This window comes from Meles meles, chromosome 1, assembly GCF_922984935.1.
Source record: "Meles meles chromosome 1, mMelMel3.1 paternal haplotype, whole genome shotgun sequence".
NCBI lineage: Eukaryota > Metazoa > Chordata > Mammalia > Carnivora > Mustelidae > Meles > Meles meles.
The window spans coordinates 87,661,831-87,679,269 of record NC_060066.1 but is presented as its reverse complement, the minus strand read 5'-3'; the positions used below and the strand labels follow the sequence as shown (position 1 = coordinate 87,679,269).

The window sequence follows — 17,439 nt, the reverse complement described above, 5'->3', positions numbered from 1 at the left end:
GTCTCTCAGTCTTTCACCTTCTTGGTTAAACTTATTCCTAGATCTTCTTTTTGATGAAACTGCAAATGGGATTGCTTTCTTAACTTCTCTTTTTGATCGTTATTAGTGTATTAGAAATGCCACATATTTTGTATACTGATTTACATCCTTCAACTTTACTGAATTTCGTTTATTAGTTCTAATAGTTTTTTTTTCATGGAGTCTTTAGGGTTTTCTATATATAGTATCATGCTATTGCAAATAGTTTTCCCTCTTCCTTTCCAATTTGGATGCCTTTTATTTCTTTTCCTTGCTGAATTGCTGTGGCTAAGACTTCCAATACCATGTTCAATAAAAGTGGAAGAGTGAAGATCCTTGTCTTGTTCCCGGTCTTTGAGGAAAAGCTTTCAGTTTTTCTCCACTGAGTGTGACGCTAGCTGTGCGTTTTTCATATACGGCCTTTATTGTGTTGAGGTATATTCCCCCCATACCCACTTTGTTGAGAGTTTTCATCATTAATGGATGTTTAGTTTTGTTAAATGCATTCTGATTCTATTGAGATGATCGTGATTCTTACCCTTTGTTTTGTTAATGTGGTGTAGGACATTGACTTGCAGATGTTCAACCACCCTTGACTCTCTGGAATAGATCCCACTTGATCATGGTTTATGATCACTTCAATATAGTGTTGAATTTGGTTTGCTAATCTTTTTTGAGAATTCTTGCCTCTATGAACATAAGGGATCTTGGCCTGTAATTTTCTTATAGTGTCTTTGTCTGATTTAGGTATCAGGGTAATGCTGGTCTTGTATATGTGTTTGGAAGCATTCCTTTCTCTTCCATTATTTGGAACAGTTTGAGAAGAATAGGTATTAACTCTTCTTTAAATATTAGGTAGATTTCACCAGTGAAGCTGTTATCCTGGGCTTTTAATAACTGACTCAATTTCATGAAGAGTGACTGGTCTGTTCATATTTTCTACTTCTTCCTGATTCAGTCTCAGAAGGTTCTGTTTCTAGTAATTTATCCATTTCTTCTAGGCTGTCCAATTCGTTGGCATATAATTGTTTTAGTAATCTCTTATGAGCTTTGACATATCTGCTATCAGTTGCAACTTCTCTGCTTTCATTTCTGACTTCATTTACTTGAGTTCTTTCTCTATTTCTGTTGATGAATTTGGCTAAAGTTTCCTCAATTTTATTTTGTAAGGAACCAGTTTTTAATTTCATTGATTTTACTTACTGTTCTTTTTTTGTCTCTATTTCATTTATTTCTACTCTGATCTTTATTATTTCCTTCCTTCTACTAACTTTGTTCTTTCTCTAGTTCTTTTTAGGTTTAAGGTTAGATTGTTATTTGAAACTTTTCTTGTTCTTGAGGTTGGCCTGTATCACTATAAACTTTCCTCTTAGAACTGCTTTTGTGTCCTGCAGATTTTGGAATGTTGTGTTTTTATTTTCATGTCACATAATATTTTTTACTTTCCTATTTGATTTTTTTCATTGACCCATTGATTGTTTAGTAGCATGTTGTTTAGTCTCCGCATTTGTATTCCCAGTTTTCTTCTTGTAATTGATTTCTATACCATTGTGAGAAAAAAAAATATGCTTGATATGATTTCAACCTTGAATCTAATGAGACTTGTTTTGTGGCCTGAAGTGAAATCTGTACTGAAGAATGTTTCATGTGCACCTGAGCACATGTGCTGTCTTCAGTGCAATGTTCTATATATATCTATTACATCCTTCTAGTCTAATGTGTCATTTAGGGCCAATTTTCTTAATTTCCATCTAAACGATCTATCCACTGATGTAAGTGGAGTGTTAGAGTCCCCTATTATTATTGTATTATTGTTAATTTCTCCCTCTGTGTCTGTTAATATTTGCTATATATATTAAGTGCTCCTATGTTGGGTGCATAAATATTTATAATTATTTTATATTTTTATTGTATTACTCCTTTTGTCTCTTCTTACAGCTTTTGTTTTAAAGTCTATTTTGGGGCACCTAGGTGGCTCAGTCTGTTGGGTGTCTGCCTTCTGGCTCAGGTCATGATCTTGTGGTACTGGGATCAAGCCCCATGGTGGGCTCCCTGCTCAGTGGGGAGTCTGCTTCTCCCTCACCCTCTGTTCCTCCCCCTGCTCATGCTCTCTCTCTCTCTCTCAAAATACAATCTTAAAAAATAAAAAAAAAAGCCTTTTTGTTTGATATACATATTGCTTTCTTTTTGTTTCTATTTGCATAGAATATCTTCTTCTGTCCCTTCACTTTAAGTCTATATGTCTTTAGGTCTGAAGTGAGATCTGAGCCTCTTGTAGGCAGCATATAGATGGGTCTTGTCTTCTTATTTTAATCCATTCACCCACACTTTCTTTTGATTAGAGCATTTAATCCATTTACATTTAAATTATTATTGGTAGGTATGTATTTATTTCTAGCTTCTAGCTTGTTAATTTTTTTCTGATTGTTTTGTAGTTTTCTTTTTTTTTTGGTATATGAAAATTTAATACTATCATGTTTTCACCTTCAAAACTTATGATCTTGGTCTTTCCTTCTTGCCTTTGTTTCAGATGAAAAGAGAGACATTGGCTACTTTGACAACCATAAAGCAAATGCCAGGAATGACAATGCCAGGTCATGACAGCATGACCTTTGTGATCAAATCAATCAACCAGAACCTCGTCATTTTCCTCAATAGAGTTCAAACAACTATGATTACAAAGACCATGATTGATTCATTGATTGATTGATTGATTTTGGCCAGTCTTGATCAGCTAGACCTGACACACTTCCTGATGGCAGAATTTGGCTGTTTGGCTTCATCCCCTACTTTTTCTAGCACAATTCTCTTTGTATGGAAAATACTTCCAAAAGCGTTAACCTTCAGGGCTGTGCTCAAATGGGCTTTCTTGTACTGTTTATCATGCCACTTCCAATCTTCTTTGGGGATATGGAGCTTCCTGGAAGTATGAAGACCACGACACTTGCTCATCATGCCAGCACCACAGGCCTGATCAAAAGAGCTATAGATCTTTTCTGTTCCTTTCTTCTTGCCTTGTCTCTTCCCTTGTGATTTGATGATTTCCTTTAGTGTTATGTCTGGATTTATTTCTCTCTATTTTCTCTGTATCTATTTTAGCTTTTCGGCTTGTAGTTTATATGTATGTACATATACATATATATATATATTTCATATATAACAACCTATGTATTTAGTACTCTTTTAATTGGTGGTGGCTTAAGTTGGAACACATTATAAAAGCACTATTTTTTTATTCCCTATCCACCATGTTTTATGTTTTTTATTTCATATTTACATTTTTTATTGTATCATTATTGTAAAGTTGTTTTTACTATTTTTGTTTTTTAACCTTTATATTAGCTTTATAGGTAGTTGATCCACTATTTTTACTATGCATTTGCCTTAATGGTGAGATTTTTTCCTTCATATATTTTCTTCTTTCTAGTTTTGGCCTTTTGCAATTAAAGAAGTCCTTTGATTCCCACCCACCCCCAACCTTGAGAGAGAGTGGGAGTGGGGAGAGGTAGAAGGGGAGGGAGAGAGAGAATCTTCAGCAGGCTCCACACTCAGCATGGAGGCCAAAATGGGGCTCCATCTCATAACCCCGAGATCACGACCTGAGCTGAAATCAAGAGTTGGACACTTACTAACTGAGCTACCCAGACACCCCATCCTTTGATATTTCTTTTAATAAAGGCTATTTAGTGGTAATGAACTCCTTTAGCTTTTGTTTATCTGAGAAACTTTTTATCTTCCTTTCAATTTTGAATGATAACCTTGCCCAGTATTCCTGGTTGTAGGTTTTTTTTTCTTCCCCTTTCAGAACTTTGAATATATCACATCACTGCTTTCTAGCTTGCAGTGTTTCCGCTTGAAAGATCAGCTGTTAGTCTTCCAGCAGTTCCCTATACGAAACTAACTGCTCTTCTCTTAAGATTCTCTTTTTGTCTTTAATTTTTGACATTCTAATTACAATTTATCTTGGTGTTCATCTTGCTTGGGATTTTCTGGGATTCCTGGACCTGGATATCTGTTTCTTTTGTCAAGTTAGGGAAGTGTTCAGCTATTATTTCTTCAAACAAAGTTTCTGCCCCTTTCTCTCTCTCTCTCTCTCTCTCTCTCTCTCTCTCATCTTTTCTCTCTGGGACCTCTAAAATATGAATGTTAGTATGCTTGATGTTGTCCTACAGGTCCCTTTAACTATCTTCCTTTTAAAAAATTCTCTTTTCAATTTGGGTGATTTCTCTACCTTGTCTTCCAGATTGCAGATCCATTATTCTGTATCACTTCATCTGTGTATTCCCTCTAGTGTATTATTGATTTCTGTTATTGTATCCCATAGCTCTGATGGGTACTTTCTTACATTCTGTCTCTTTATTGAAGTTCTCATTGTGTTCATCCAATCTCTCCTAAGTTCATAAATTAAATGTCTTTATGACAATTACTTTGAACTCGATTAGGTAGATTGCTTATCTCTGCTTTGTTCAGTTCTTTTCCTGAGATTTTGTTTTGTTTTTTCACTTGAAACATATTCTTCACTCTCCTCATTTTGCCCAATTCTGTTTCTATATATTAGATGATTCAGTTACATCTCCCAGTCTTAAATGAGTGGCCTTGTGTAAGGATGTCCTGTGGGGGCACAGAAGTGCAGTCCCTCTGGTCACCAGAACCAGGTGTTCCAGGGGTGTCCTGTGTGTGGGCATTCACCCTCCTGTTGTGGTGGAGTCATGACTGTGGCGAGTATAGTGGTGGATAGGACTGACCCAGGGCCTGACTTTGTTATATCTGTTTTTATGGTTATTTGACACTTAAGGTAACTATACTACATTTTTATTTATGTAGTGACAAAAAATTACTTTTAAATTCTCTTATTTCAGTAAAGTGTAAGAGTTAATTTAAAGAAGATATTAAGTAGATATTTGTTTTCTATTATAAACAGTGCTTCAAAGAATGAACCTCTTGTAGCTAAATATTATTCATATCTATGATAATTCCCTTAGGAGAATTCATAGATGTGGAATTGTCAGGTTGAAGGGCAATGATTATATTGTTTTGAAGTTTGAAATTAGTGTTCACTAACCATTTCTGTAAGTTTTTATTGAGACATGTAGGAGGTTAGTAAAGCAGTATTTATGACCCAGAGGAATACTTTCTTCTTTGTTAATCAAAAGGTTGCCTAATGTAATTGCCTTCAAGTGTGTTCCCAGACAACATGACAATTCCTCCCACCCCAGGGAAGCCCTGTGGTGGGGCAAATGCTTGGTTGGAAGATCTGGTTTGTAGCTGATGTTACCCTTTCCACTTAATTAGCTTTGTGATCTTGTGCAAGTAACAACCTAAGTTATAATTTTCTCACTCATAAAACTGTACTAAAAATAATACACTGTTTACTTCACTGAGCTGTGAAGATTAAATGAAATGATATATGTGAAAATAGCTTGTAAATGCTAAAACATGATGTAAAATGTTAGTTGTTGGTGTTATGTAAGTGCAATATATGTTCCCCTCTTGAGAAATTTTGTAAGTACAAGTCTCTGGCTTCACAGATACAAGTCATCTCATGCAATGCACATAATTTTTTAATGCCATATGGGGACAGTATCTAGAAAAAGTGAATGGTATGAAAGAGAGTTAAATTCCAGTGAAAATCTATTGCTTTACCAATTATTCTTTCCCATTCTCTCCTCATGGCATTGCAGCCATCGCTCATCCCGGGCTGGGCATTCTTATCATTAAATCTCATTGAAAACATCAGTTACTCAGAAGTCCCAGTATTTGTTAATCTAGAATAGGTCTGGTGGCTCAGGATTTCTGAGTGTGGGCCAGGACCAAAATTAGCTATTTCTGGTTGTCAGAAAATCTAATGATCTCTGTTCTCTTCCCATGGTGTCTGAATGGTTTCTTATCATGGGTGGATTCAGATAAAACTCATCCAATGAGCTGTCTATCAGAGAACAATGATGTTGACAAACTCCGTAGAGTAGGACCCAGCAGGGGTGCAGTGTGTTCAGAACAGGCGGCTAACACTGGGGGCACCGGGTTTAGATTTAGCTCTGCCACTTACCTACCTGGAATCTGAATTTCCCCATCTGTAAAATAAGGGAGTTAGATTAAAATCTAGTCACTAGGTCTCCAAGGTCTCCACCCATAATAACAGCCTATGATTCTATGGTTCGGTTAAGAAATAAAAGGATTGGGACGCCTGGGTGGCTCAGTGGATTGGGCCGCTGCCTTCGGCTCAGGTCATGGTCTCGGGGTCCTGGGATCGAGCCCCGCATCCGGCTCTCTGCTCCGCAGGGAGCCTGCTTCCTCCTCTCTCTCTGCCTGCCTCTCTGCCTACTTGTGATCTCTCTCTCTCTGTCAAATAAATAAATAAAATCTAAAAAAAAAAAAAAGAAGTAAAAGGATTAACCTTCCCCACTTCCCATCAGGAGGTTAAGAAATAAAAGGATTGTGGCGCCTGGGTGGCTCAGTGGGTTAAGCCGCTGCCTTCGACTCAGGTCGTGATCCCAGGGTCCTGGGATTGAGCCCCACATCTGGCTCTCTGCTCAGTGGGGAGCCTGCTTCCCTTCCTCTCTCTCTGCCTGCCTCTCTGCCTACTTGTGATCTCTGTCTGTCAAATGAATAAATAAAATCTTTTAAAAAAAAAAGAAAAAAAATAAAAGGATTAACCTTCCCCACCTCCCATCAGGCGCAAGACAGAAAATGCTGAAGCCAGAGGGTCTCAGCCGGGCCTTTGGGAGGAGCAAGTATTCTGCTCTGTGACATCACAATATCCAGCCCAGGCTCAGTTGTGGCTACTGAGTAGAAGGTAACAGAAGGTTCAGCTTTTGATATATTAGAGGTGGGACGCTACCTGACAGAGCTAGAAGGAATCAGCCAGCCATGCCTCCAGTTCAGGTATGTAACAATGGCTAAGCTTAGAACAAAAATTGCTGGTATCTAAAAAAACAGAAGACCATAAGATGAGTGTATCATCAGGTTTAGGAATAATAGTATAAGCACAGAGACTCTGCACCAGACACTTTACAGTGAGCAGATAAAAGGTCAAAGGTAGTCCTACCAGAAAGAGAGCTGAGGAGTATTCTCCCAATAGCCAGACTTATTTACTGTCATGAAGCCAGATGAGGATATTCCCAAGATTGTCAGCCCCTTACTGTTCTCCCCCCAACCAATGTAAAGATGCAAAAGAAACAATTACCTCAAGAAGTCAGTGTAAAATTACTTTGTAAAGTAGTTTACATTTATTACCTGGTAATGTTTATTCTTTTAGTAGCTTCTCCCCATAATGACAGGGAAAAATAAACTAATAAAATAAATAAAATAAAATAAACAAAAATAAACTAAACAGAAAGAGGCATTTTAATAGAATATAGCATAAAAATAGAAACAAAAGTAATAAAAAGAGGAGAAATGAATGTATTATGTGTTAGCAATCAAAATTAATTCTAAAGCCTGGTTTTGAGATTCCAAGGCTTAAAAGGCAAAAAGGCCATCATCCCCTATAAACAGTGAAAGAGAAGGGCCTTATGGTTGAGAAGTAGGTAAAACAGTTCAGCTGGAACCATTTACAACTCCTCCCCCTCTAAAGAACTCACGCCAGTGAAATCATCGCTGGGGATGCAGACATTTCTGTTTTCTTTACCTTGCCTTGGGGTTTTGGCTTCTAAAGTATTTGTTTCTTCCTGGAGTCTTGGGGCCCTGAGAGGCTCCAGTGACGGGCAAATAGCTGTTCTGTTTACCAGTAGGGTGGAGCGTGGGGTGGGTGCCAGGTCCTGACTCATCTCCATTGGCCTCCCTCTGTGTCTCAGCACACTGCGACCCCAGAGCTGAGTACAGGACTGTTCAGGCAGGCACGCTGAGATTTGCCTGCAAGAGCTAGGTTTATTGCCACATTCCCTCAGTAGAAGCAGCAGTCTAGTTTCTGACAGGTAGATTAGTTACCCATAGGAGACCCCACCAGCAATAGACAAGGAGAAGGGAGACACAATCTCTAACCACAGGACACAATTTTTAACACTCTTTGGTCTCCAACACATCAGGAATAAATATATCCCAGCAGAAATTCCAACACTGTATATACCATAAAAGTAATAATAACCCAAAGCATGTTGATAAATCCAGAGGTCCAGATAAAAACAAAATGTACTTTCACATTAACTCTAGTATATATCCAACTTCCCTCTAGAAAACCACCATAATTTTTACAATTACATTATGATCCAACATCTTAGGTCCTTGAAAATTAAAACTTCACTGATCCAGTTTTTAGAATTCATTCATAGTCAGTGACAACTAAGTTTAGGTTTAACCTGAAATAATATCCAAAAAACATAGAATGTCCTAACTTGTCTACACATATTTATTGACTATACTGTTCTCTGACCATTGTATTAGTCATACACCACAGAATTTTAGAGTTGGAAGGGAACTGAGAGATCATCCATTCCAATGTGCTCATTTCCAGAAGAAGAAACCAGCATAGAGAGGCTGTGTCTTGACTTAGATCATTGAGCTACGGATTGCTAGCTTGGGAACCATAGCTTAAAGCCTCTTACTATTAGCCTGGTGGCTTCTTCAATACTCCCTGCCCTTAATTCATGCTGAATGAATTTCTTGGTTCATATTTCAGCTATTTTAGAGTATCCTAAGGGAGGAAATCTCATTTTACTCCCTTGATGTGGTTGTTGGTCAATTCAAGTACTCTATGGTGAGTGACACTAGTCACAAATCTCTCCTAGCCTTTACCACTCCACATAAAAATAAGCTTTGGTCAAGGTCAAGAAAAGGCACCCAAGACTCCATTGAACTGGCTGAGATAACAACGAAAATAAATCCAGGGAAATCCAGGTTACTCTGCCTTGAGGCCTGATTAGGAGTAGTTTGCTGGAAAAAAAAAAAGGGGGCATTTATCCCATTAATGGCCCTTTTGCTTTACAATAAGCATGCAAACATTCTGTGGCCTTGTCTTTCTGGTTTAGGTAGATCGCTTTGTTTATGTGTGTGTGTGTGTGTGTGTGTGTGTGCCCACTCTGTGATACACATGTGTACTCCATAAATGTATGTATTAATGGACACTTCATCTGGCAGGTATGGCAGTCATACCATCTGTGGTAACGGCCTATCCTTATTACCTCGTATGTCTCCTTTATGAGCCTTTCCTAACTTATGCCACAAATTAATATTTTATTTGAAGTTACCTTGATATCTTAGGTGCTCCCTTAGATTTGTTTGTTTTATGTAGAGCTGCACAGGTCTTATATCTCTAGTTAATTTGTAAGTTTGAGCCCAGGCATTCCCTGGATATAGACGCTCAGAGCCTTTTCCAATTCAATTCATTGCAAATATATTAATATCTGTCTGAAACCCTCAAAGCTGAAAGAAAATGAAATGAATAATTGCTAAATATATATATATATATATCTCATTCTCAGTCATCAGCTGCAGAGGTCTGATGAATATTTTCTAGGTCACTAGGTTGTTTTTAGCTTAAGGATCTTCCATACGTTTCTAGCTATCCACACAGATCATTTTTAATAAAAGTATTATTAAGTGATCACCAAGAGAAAAGAACATCCCATCATGGCATAGGGTTTAAACAGGGCTGTGGTAGTATTCTTTCAGCTTCCATATTAATTTTTCAAAGGCTGTGTAATATATTGGGTAATTGCATACATACGTAGCATAAAACTCTAGGAGAAATTTGGTTACGAAAAATGGAGGGATTAAAAAGAGCTTTAGTTTCAGATTCTTCGTTGTGAATTTTAAGTTCCCAAATATCTCCAGTAAACCGAAATGCAGGTATGCCAAATGAACTTTTGAAATGTTTTCCATCAAATTCCCCAGAAAGTTTCATCTTGATAAGTCTTATTTAACAGCCTTGGGAGAAAAAAATAAAAGAAAGCTACCTCGCTAGAGATCAAGACGTTTGATTCTTTCTCTTGCTGCTACCACCTGGGGTGCTTTGGCATCTGGCCACACCTGGATCTCTGACACACACAGGACTTTTCTTTATCCCAGCCCAGCCTCCATGCCTATTCTCCTAAGAATTGTGCAATAAGACCTTTGTAACCCGAGGCCTGTGAAGTCTGGAAAGGAATGTGACACAGAGCCAACAGACATTGCTGCCACCAGAGCAAAGGAGATTTCCTGCTGTTCACCTGGTACCTGGGGCAATCTCAGAAGGGGAAAGGTGTATGCTCTAAAAGAAGTGGGAAGGGAGCCCTTGGCAAGATTGTGAGGCAATCACTCCAGTGTCTTTTCCTCCTTGTCTTTGCCAACCTCCAGAGTCATGTTTCATGCTGTTCCCAAGAGTAGTCTCACATCCAGTTTTGAAGCACTTCCTTTCCTACTGCTAACTGCACTCCCTGTTGAAAGCTATGAGTTGTAGTTCTCATTCTTCCAGTGCTCCCATACATGCTGAAGGGTGATACTAAAGGGGGGGGGGCGGTTCCATATTAAATAGTGATGTTGATGGTAGACTGACAGATGCTTCTGGCAAGGCAGCTAGAGAGATCTTTGTGATCTGAAGCCTACTGGTACTCATCAGCTAGCAACAAAAATCTCTTCTCCCCACCGCCCCCACATACATCTTCCTCCATCAATGACAAGTGCACAGTCTGCTCACTGGCAAAACCTGGGGTTATCCCACCTTCATTCTTTCATTCCTCTGCCCAGGGAATTATGTAATGAGCTGAGTCACGAAGACCCTTCTTTTAAGTTGCCCAAACATCACAATGGCCACACAAGTGGACCTCTAACTAAAAGGAAGAACTAAAAAGAAGTCAAAGACTTAACCCTCAGTCTTGCACTTTTTAGTGCAACTAAATATGATTAACCATAAAGGACAAGCTCTGTATTTTATCAATATTGCTCATAAGCCAAAAGTGGCACCTGAAAAAAACACTTTTTAGCCTGCTGAGAGGACAACTTACTTGACAATTAGAATACCAGTATTCCTCCCTTCCTTTTAAGCATATTTAGAATGCAAAGTCATTATTATTAGAAGAGGGGGAGAGCATTTCTTTTGTGTTCGAATAGGTTCCTTTCTAGGTTAGGAACTGATACTATCTCACACCTCTAACCAACACATTAACTCTTTTTTGTTTTTTGTTTTTTTTAACCTCACTTTTTAAAAAAATTTGTTTATTTTCAGCATAACAGTATTCATTGTTTTTTGCACCACACCCAGTGCTCCACGCAGTATGTGCCCTCCCTATTACCCACCACCTGGTTCCTCAACCTCCCCCCCCACCCCCCGCCCCTTCAAAACCCTCTGGTTGTTTTTCAGAGTCCATAGTCTCTCATGGTTCATCTCCCCTTCCATTTTCCCTCAACTCCCTCTCCTCTCCATCTCCCCATGTCCACCGTGTTCTTTGTTATGCTCCACAAATAAGTGAGACCATATGATACTTGGCTCTCTCTGCTTGACTTATTTCGCTCAGCATAATCTCTTCCAGTCCCGTCCATGTTGCTACAAAAGTTGGGTATTCATCCTTTCTGATGGAGGCATAATACTCCATTGTGTATATGGACCACATCTTCCTTATCCATTCATCCGTTGAAGGGCATCTTGGTTCTTTCCACAATTTGGCGACCGTGGCCATTGCTGCAATAAAGATTGGGGTACAGATGGCTCTTCTTTTCACTACATCTGTATCTTTGGGGTAAATACCCAGCAGTGCAATTGCAGGGTCATAGGGAAGCTCTATTTTTAATTTCTTGAGGAATCTCCACACTGTTCTCCAAAGTGGCTGCACCAACTTGCATTCCCACCAACAGTGTAAGAGGGTTCCCCTTTCTCCACATCCTCTCCAACACACGTTGTTTCCTGTCTTGCTAATTTTGGCCATTCTAACTGGTGTCAGGTGGTATCTCAATGTAGTTTTAATTTGAATCTCCCTGATGGCTAGTGATGATGAACATTTTTCCATGTGTCTGATAGCCATTTGTATGTCTTCGTTGGAGAAATGTCTGTTCATATCTTCTGCCCATTTTTTGATATGATTATCTGTTTTGTGTGTGTTGAGTTTGAGGAGTTCTTTATAGATCCTGGATATCAACCTTTTGTCTCTACTGTCATTTGCAAATATCTTCTCCCATTCTGTGGGTTGCCTCTTTGTTTTGTTGACTGTTTCCTTTGCTGTGCAGAAGCTTTTGATCTTGATGAAGTCCCAAAAGTTCATTTTCGCTTTGTTTCCTTTGCCTTTGGAGACATATCTTGAAAGAAGTTGCTGTGGCTGATATTGAAGAGGTTACTGCCTATGTTCTCCTCTAGGATTCTGATGGATTCCTGTCTCACGTTGAGGTCTTTTATCCATTTCGAGTTTATCTTTGTGTACGGTGTAAGAGAATGGTCGAGTTTCATTCTTCTACATATCACTGTCCAGTTTTCCCAGCACCATTTATTGAAGAGACTGTCTTTTTTCCATTGTATATTTTTTCCTGTTTTGTCAAAGATTATTTGACCATAGAGTTGAGGGTCCATATCTGGGCTCTCCACTCTGTTCCAACACATTATCTCTTGATGTACTCTGTCCTGTTAAGGTAGTTACTGTCCTTTCTCCTTTCTTCCCCAAATGAATTCAGTGTCAGTTTCAATTCACTTTGTGTTTTTTTAAAACTTAATATATGAAGATTAAAAAAACTACATGTTGGGAATAAATTCGGCTTTTAAGAATTAAAAGACTTGGGAGACATGATATACACCTGTGAAGAGTTCAAAAGCAAAAAAGGAACTGCATAACTATGTGGAAAATGTTTGCACTGTGGTTTCAGAGTGCCCCTGGAGCTGAGTGCAGAGTCGAAGTGAAATTGTCCTGAGAGTTCAGTTTGCTCATCACAGCAGAGTTGGGACTTGAAGAGAAAGAGTAGTGATTGACACAAGCTTGGAGAGAAAAACAATTTTCCAGTGCAAATTTCAGCCCTGGCCCAAAAGATCTTCTCCCACTTACAGACTTTATCTCCACTTGACCTGTGTTTTTACAGCTCCTTCCCTGCATGCAAGGCAAACAATTCACATGACCTCGTCAGGATATGGAAAACAGGAGACATGGAAACATGCCACACCAGAAAACATGAAACCAACCCTAACAGGTGGTTTCTGTGAAAGACTCCACACTCTGTACCCTGGGTTGTGTCTGGTTTTAATTATGGACATGGGCTTCTTGACCTTATACCCAAAAGTCCAACATGTTCTAAACTTAATTCATTATCTTCCTCCAAATCTGCTCTCCTTTTGTGATTCCCATCTCAGCCAATGACCTCACCATATTCCCAGTTACTCTGGCTAGCATCGTGAGTGCGCTCGACTCCTGGGTCTCTCCTCCCCTTCACTTTGTCATTAAGCCCAGGACGTTATCTCCACATCTCTTTCAAATCCATCGCTTCCTTCTAGTTTTGCCTGCTGCTGCCCTGGGGCACACACTCATCCTCTTTCCCTAAGATCACCCATCTCCCCAGCTTCATTCCTCTGCACTCTGTTGTTCACATCTTTCTAATATAAGAACTGGAGGTAGTCATTAGCCAGTTTAAAAACAGTTCAAGTTTTCCCATTTAAAAAATGAAGTTCAAACTCTATCTTGGCTTTCAAGGTCTTTCACCTTCTCTAATCTCTCCCTTCTGCCACCCATTCACTCAGCCCTCCCCACTTTATTCTTTAAGGGACCTCTATTCTTTCCATTCTCCAGCCTGCCCAGCCCTTTCTTTCATCAAAGGTGTTACTCATACAGCTCTCTCCTCCTTTCTGCTCCTCCTCCTCAAGATTTTTTTTGGGGGGGAGGGGCAGAGGGAGAGGGAGATAGAGTCTCGAGTGGACTCTGCACTGAGCGTAAAGGCTGACACAGGGCTTGACCTTACAACCCTGAGATCACAATCTGAGCCAAAACCAAGAGTCAGGATGCTTAACCAACTGTACCACCCAGGCACTCCATACATTTTGCTTCTGATAGCTGAACTCCTACAGGATTCCTTCTAAATGGGTGCCTTTTTCCTCCTCAGTTATTTATGATTTTCTTATGGCACTCTTATTTTTATGACCCTTTATGCTGAAGGAGTGAGCAAGGTGGAGTTGGAAGACCAGTGAGGAGGGAGTAGAAGAGTTTTTCATTCTTTCTCTCTTTCTTTCCCTTTCTTTAGATTTTATTATTTATTTGAGAGAGAATGAAAATGAGTGGAATCACAGAGATAGAGGGAGAAGCAGTCTCCCCACTGAGCAGGGAGGCTGCTGTGGGACTCGATCCCAGGACCCTGGGGTCATGACTCAAGCCAAAATCAGATACTTAACCAACGGAACCACCCAGGTGCCCCAAGAGTAGAGGAGTTTCTTACGATAGGAAATAGCATGTGCAAAGACTCAGAGAAAAGAGAGAATGGTACCTTCCAGGAACTAAACAGTGTATATTAATTAGTGGAAATAGAATCTGAGAAGAGAGTAAGGAATTGGAGAGAGATGGCAGTGGAAAAAGAAGCAGAAGGTTGCCCTGCTAAGGAGCTGGGATTTTAGCTTAAGATCAGTGCACAGTTTTGGGGTTGTTGTTTTTTTTTTCCTCTTTAAAGTTTATTTTTTAGTAATCTCTACATTCAATACAGGGCTTGAACTCACAATCCCAACATTAAGAGCTGTGTGCTCTTCCAACTGAGCCAGCCAGGCATCCAGTGTTTACAAGCTTAAAGGGGTATAAGCAGGGGAGAGTTAGGATACTATTTGCATTTTAAAACAATGTAGTATATGGAGAACAGGTGGGAGTGGAGAAAAACCGCAGAAAGGACTGTCAGGAGGCATGGTAAACCAGGAAGATGATGAGTTTGGTTTAGGATAGTGACAGTGGGAAAGAGGAAGGCAGTGACTTCTGGAAGGCCCAGGAATGATACTAGTAGTACTACGTGCAGTATCACTTCCCACTAATGCCGTACTAAGCAGATCAGACTTTCTATTGTAGGAAACAAGGGCAACAAGGATTTCTTGGCTTGGGTAAATTTACACTTTTCAAAGAGAACACTGGAGATGTTGTAGAAGATGGCTAGACGGGGACGACTGGTTGCAGTAGGACAGAAAGGCAAGGCGGCTGAGGTAGGGTGTTAAATATTGACAGTGCCCAGCTGCTCAAAGCAAGTGGGCCTCTCAGGATCTGTGATCCTGCCCCAAGCAGAGTTTAATGGAAATAGAGTTTTAATTAAAAAGTTATACATGCGTGTAGTAAAAATTTAAACATCATAAAACTTTATGCTATGAAAAACAATTCTCCCTCTTCTCCCAGTCCCCAGTCCTTTCCCTCCTTGGAACTTGAGACAAATTTCACATGCTCTCCAGAAATATTCTATGCGTATATGAACATGTGTAAGTATGTATTATGCATATGTCTCTCTCTCTCTGTTAAAGTTCCCAGGTCACCTAGGTATTCAATAAACCTTGGTGAATAGATGTACCTCTTAGTATTGTTCCTAATAGTCTCCATACTATTTTTTCCTAAGAATTATTGGGCATTTTATCCTCTATTACTCTCCACAGCATAAATTTTAATGTGACCCTTTCCTTCTCTCCAACTCAGATTTTAGATAAAAGTCTTGATTTGAAGACAAGTTTCCTACCTGCCAGGTCACTAATAACCCTCAAAGGCTTCAGTGGGTCCCTTTCAGGGTGTGTAATGTCTGGTAGCCAAGGTCATCACCGGAAACCCAAATTGTGTCCTTTGACAGTATCAAAGAGATACTGAGATAGCTGTCTGAGTCCTACATTTTTCTTTCTCAAAGTCATTGCCTATACCAGAAAAGATAAAGTGCCCCCAGGAGCCTTATTTATATTATAATATATAATGTGTCTATATCTTGATACATACCTACATATATGTTGTAATAAGTGCTTGTTTTAGAGGATCGAATACACCTTCTGAATAGCACACAAATAGTGCTATTTAGGCCATTATTGCTAGTTTCCCCATCTCTCAAACATAATTTCAGTCATATTTACATAAAGACAACATTTCTTGCCAAGTTCTAAACTAACAGAAATAGCAATCATCAAAACAACTTTTTTGTATTTAGCGCCTACTGTATTAGGGTGCTCCAGAGAAGCAGAGCACATAGGAGATACCTAGCTATGTTTATATCTGTATCCATATCTATATCCATGGTTTATTATAAGGAATTGGCTCACACAATCATAGAGCCTGACAAGTCCCAAGACCTTCATTTGGCATGCTAGAGACCCACGAGAGCCAATAGTATAGTTTTAGTCCAAATGCCAGCAAGATAGAGACCCAGGAAACACCAAGGTTCAGTTACAGTCTGAGGGCAGGAAAGAACTAATGTCCTAGCCCAAGACAGTCTGGCAGAAGGAAATTTCCTCTTCCTTGCAGGAGGGTCAGCCTTTTTCTTTTACTGAAGCTTTCAACTGATTGAATGAGGCCCACCCACCTAGGGAGAGTAATCTGTTCTACTCAGCCTACAGATTCAAATGTTAATCTCATCCAAAAACACCCTCACAGATATATCTGGGATAATGTTTTTGGCCAGACACTAGGCACTCCATGGCCCAGTCTCTCTGACACACAAAATCAGTCATCACATCGTTCATGTCACCAGGAGGCTTAGTAATTATGTAATTGCCATAAAGAGCCACATAGAAAGTAGTGTCACTTACATTTGATCAAAAGACATTTATTTAACAAATGTTTGCGCATTTTAGAGATGAGGAAACTGAGGTTCAGAGAGTTGAAATAAGTTCTGTAAGGTGGCAAAGCCACGATTCTAACCTAGGTCTAAATGATTCCATCTGGTATGCTTAGCCTGTGTGGTAGCTGCCTCCCAGCACTGTTGCTACATTCCCCTTAAGTCCAGAGACGCTCCCTCCTTAGCAGTGGGACATGTCTGAAGGCATGAGCTGTTGGTCCAAGCTCAGGGGCAGCAGCAGCAGGCTTTTCCCCCCCCGCCCACATGTCTGAACAAACCAAACTTGAGTGCCACTTGGAGCTACCAGGAGGTTCTCCACGTTCCTTTGCCTTTGAGGTAATCCACAGAACATTAACAGTTGCTACCCTTTACTGAAAGCTACGTGCTTGGGCTTTGCATGAATAATTTCACTTAATGTTTGCAATGACCCTGTGTTGTTCCCACTGGTCCACTCTCCCGTGGAAGGGCGAGGATGACATGGTCACTGTAGACTGCCAAGGGCAGGGACTGTGAGATATCCCTCTTAAACCACTGTCTTCAGAGCCACCAAGAGTGCCCCACATTGTCTTCAAGGTTCCCATGGCCCAGCAAAATCCTAAAACCCTCCCTCAAATTTGCCCATAAAAACAGCTTACAGCATGCATGAATGAATAATTCTACAGCTGTGTGCTGTCTGCTGATTCACCCATGGAACAGGCCTGGGCTTTCCCTTCATTTGGTTTGTTCCTCATGGCCTGGCATGTTGCTGCTCCTCACTTTCCATCTCCTCTA

The 17,439-nt window shown here is 39.8% G+C and overlaps 1 pseudogene; it reads right to left on the bottom strand.

Annotated features, from left to right (window-relative positions):
• Positions 1-2,467: 2,467 nt before the first annotated feature.
• On the bottom strand, positions 2,468-2,970 carry LOC123925838 (annotated as a pseudogene).
• Between the last annotated feature and the right edge of the window lie 14,469 nt (positions 2,971-17,439).